The 4,106-nt window shown below is 48.5% G+C and overlaps 1 long non-coding RNA gene across 1 annotated transcript; it reads right to left on the minus strand.

The window, feature by feature from the left end:
- Window positions 1-3,270: 3,270 nt before the first annotated feature.
- On the minus strand, window positions 3,271-4,106 carry LOC123404565. Its single transcript, XR_006611852.1, has 2 exons — window positions 3,872-4,106; window positions 3,271-3,781 (listed from the first exon to the last, which is right to left on the minus strand). It is a non-coding gene; the product is annotated as an uncharacterized LOC123404565 (long non-coding RNA).

The raw sequence follows: 4,106 nt of genomic DNA on the forward strand, positions 1-4,106 counted from the left end.
GCTTTGCCCTTATCTCCTCTCTGTTGATCACGGTAATAGGTACAAGTCTACTGTAGGAAACTCCAGTGAAGCCTTCCATCATCTCTTGGTGTCTAATGGTGATCTATCACCTCAGTAGGACCCCTCCTTGGAAGGACTCCCTACTAGACATGGTGTTGCATGCCAGGATGCACCATGTGCACCAGTTCATGTGGTGACCACGCAGCTGGCATGCAATAGTTCTAGCTCTGTGTAGTGGATCCCTCGGCCTCGTCGATTTCTTCTCTCCCTCGAGCTCTACTTATGTCCAGCAGTTCCCCCTCGTTGTCCCCTTCCTCCTGGACCCCTCTCCCCCTCCGATTTCTGCCTTGCCGCACCACGACGAGATCGGCCCTGTTCCACCAGTGACCTTCATGTTGTTTTCTTCCCTCAAGCTCTCCCGAAGCCCAGCTAGCCTCCCCTGCTCCTCCGTGATGCTTCTAGTCTCCACAAACGGACAGCCACGCCATCCCCCGAGCTCCAGTGAGCCGATAAGGTCACCACGGCAGCCGAGCCCATCCGCTCACCGTCGGGCACCTATATAAGGCCCCGAGCCCCTCTCGTCTTGGCCATCACCCTCGCCGCATCCCTCTGGTCCTCCCCGACCCATCCATCCATCGCCGGAGTCTCCCATGCCCTCCAATTGCCGCCATGGCCGTCGCCGAGCCCCACCTAAATTCGCCTAATGTCGAGCTCTCCCCCTCCCTCCTCACCTCACCTGAGGAACCCCAAGCTCCGGCGACCCTCCCCATTCCCTCGCCTCATCGCCAGAGACCCTGTGGTCGTGCCCCATCGATTGGTCGCCGCCTCCCTTGTTCTCTGTTGCCGCGAGCCTCTGTCCTCTACCCCTCCCCGGCAATTGCTGCTCCAGGCGGGAGCAGCGCCTCCTACCGCGCCCGCCAGTGGCTTTGCCCCTACCGGAGGTGGTCGGAGCCGCCAGGGAACGTCGTCGGCGCCGCGACACTCCTCTGCCTCCTCTATTTGTCGGGAGGAGGGAGGAGTAAGAAGAAGGAGGCGAGAGGAGAGAGGAAGGGACCCGACAGGTGGGCCCCGACCCCACCTGTCGGTGAGAGGAGGCGCAGCCAGCTGGATAAGTGGAAACGCCCCGGGCGTATTTATATTTTCCTCACGGGAAAGCGTATTTCCCGGAGTGTGCGACCAAACAGGTTGTTAGGGACTTGGTTGTGATTATTTATTTTGCTGATTAGTCCTTGGTAGAAAAACCATCATATTTTTTTGCTCGGGACTCCAATTCCGGTGATTCCAAAGCCCCCGTCTTCGTCTCATCGAGCCCGTCAAGATGGTACCATTTTCACTATGTGATCACATAGTGGAAAGGACCATGTTGCCCTTGCCCGTAAACAGCCCCTCCGAGAGAGAACTGTTCTCGGCGATTCCTTTCGCGAGCTTCTCGCACTTCTTCCTGGTGGATCCCTCGTCCCAAGCAAGCCACAAACTCTCATTTGCTTAATTGCATTGCAATATCATAGTTTAATTAACTATTTTAATCACAAGTATATCTTTTTATAGTCTGGAATTTGAGTATGCATTGTTTGAATAAATGACCATCGTAGTGAGTACGGAACTGTTAGTGACTAGTGTCTTACACACTAGTCGATGCCATGATGTTGACATTACTATCTATGATTATTCGGGGTTTCATCCAACAGTTTATGGATGTGAATCAACAATAGTAGCTTGAGCTTATTGGTTATCGGATCACTATGACATCGGAGTGTCGGCTATGATAGAGAAATTGTTCGGGGATAAGATACCTAGTTGGTTGATCGGGAGTCACCTATCCGGGCTCATCAGTGCAACCACATTTGCCGTTGTGGGACAGCCTTGACTTGGTATGATTGTGTGCTCTTTCACCGGTACCTCCAAAGAGGGAGGGTTATGCATGCGTGCTACCTTGGCCCGGTAGGCGGTGATAATCCTGTGAGCCAGTTGAGTTGTTTTGTGCGCACGTCCCCATTTGGGACAGTTTAGTTTGGCCACGACAGTGGGAGGTGTCATGAGGACACAGGGCCACCCAGGGCAGGACTCCGAGGGAGGATGAATGTCGGGGGTACGATGAAAGAGTCACGGGTCAGACAAGTGTCGTTGGAGCAACACTGGTCCACCCGAATGGGATCATGATGTCATTGCTCCATGGTGTGGGTACAGTGTGCAACCTCTCGAGAGTGTCAAACCTATTCGAATAGTCGTGTCCACGGTATTGGACAGCCCTTCCAGACCTCGGTAGGTGGTCAACCGTAACTATGATAATAATGATGGAAGAAGTCGTCTGAGTATGATAGCAGTTGGGCATCATGCCGATGACAAGTCTTGAGGATATTCGCTGAAGGTTCTGGGTAAGATCACAAGAGTTGGTATCACCAGAATACGGTGAGAGTAGCGTGGTATAGTTATTTTCAACGATCCGTTACTGATGATAAATCTTTACCTAATCTTGATTGCTATGATGTTGTCTTGCCTTAATGCTAATGTTTGTTGTGAGCTTGCGAGTACATTCAAAGTACTTATCTGGCGTGTCATGCCAGTTTGCAGGTCATGCCATGATTGCTTGCTTGTCGAGGATTCTGAGTTGCGAGCTAGGATGCGCGTTCCAGCCGGAGTCCCTGCGGAGTGGAGTTCATCACACCTGTTGTTGTTCCGCTCCTAGCGTAGAAATTACCGTAGGCAGATGTAGTATCGGTGTGGTGATGTAATCTAAGAAGCCTTGTAATCTTTTCCATAGTAATAAAGAGCTGATTTGTTCTATGCCAACGGTGCCGTATTCCAGAAGACTTGTCCTTGGGCTGGAATACGGGGCGTTCCGGTTTCCTCTAAGCCGGGGTGCCACAAGCTTCACATTGATGATTTGCTAATGTCAGAGGAGAGGATCACGAAGAAGTTGAAGGGGATCCAGGACATCTTGGCAGAATGAAGAAGATGTAGAGCAAGAGCGAGATTCACATGAACATGTAGTGGAAGCATGCTTAGCTTAAATTTTGTGAAGTATGATGTTGTTTAGAAGTAGTAAATGTGGACTATGGCTATGTAGTTGTTACCCACTTGTGAGCTAACGTATTCAAGCTATCTATTATGTAAGAATCTACTATGATGTGTAAGAATTAGTTGAACTCTACTAAGTATGTGTAAGAATCTATTAAGTATGTTGTTCGAAGCTATCTATTATGACATATGTTATATTTTATATGTAATGTTTCAAAAGTAGATGGACATAACATAGTACACACATCACAATTGCAAAAGAACAGTGGGTTGCAAAAGCATCACATAACATAGATGTCCACATAACCCAATATGGTTCAAAAGTGTACATACTACCAGGGTTCAAAAGCATAGTACCACGGTTCACATAACTCATTACACACATCACATAAGCCACATTGTTCACACAACTGATTACATATTGCACTTATGTGTTTCCACTGGTAGTAAAATAAGCCATCCATTCAGAATGGTTTGTTGGGCCACCAGCAGTAGGAGGAGCACCAGAAGTTGAATCACCAGCAGTTGAAGTACCAGAAGTTGAAGCTCTTGGGGCAGAAAATGGTCTTTGATAGCTTGCAGCAACAGAACTTCCACCCCTAGCAGATCTTGCAGCTGGCTATGATCTTGCAGCTCGCTGTGATCTTGCACCTCGTTGTGATCTTGCAGTTGGTTTTGATCTTGCAGCTGGTTGTGAACTAGCAGCTCGAGTTTGAGGTAGGGGTTGTGAACTTGCGGCTAGGGGTTGTGATCTTGCAAGTGCCTTGCAAACATCATAGTAGTTAGTCACCCATCATATTTACTAAAAATACATAAATACAAAAAATTAAACTAGAGAGTGTAAGGGGATTACCACGTGCTTATTTTTCGTCATAGCCAACTTTGGTTTCAAAGGTTTCTTGCAGTTGGTGTACCTATGTCCTTGTAGCTCACAATTAGTGAATGTTATAGTGCCATTCTAGAAGTGTCATTTGGCTTTGGGACTTCAAACATGCCTTTTATCATCTTTTCTTTCTTCCTTCCTCTCTTCACATGGACGTCAGGTGGATCTATGTCTGGTCCCTGTTGCATTGTACTACTGTTGCTGC

This window comes from Hordeum vulgare, chromosome 6H (genome assembly GCF_904849725.1).
Source record: "Hordeum vulgare subsp. vulgare chromosome 6H, MorexV3_pseudomolecules_assembly, whole genome shotgun sequence".
Classification (NCBI taxonomy): Eukaryota; Viridiplantae; Streptophyta; class Magnoliopsida; order Poales; family Poaceae; genus Hordeum; species Hordeum vulgare.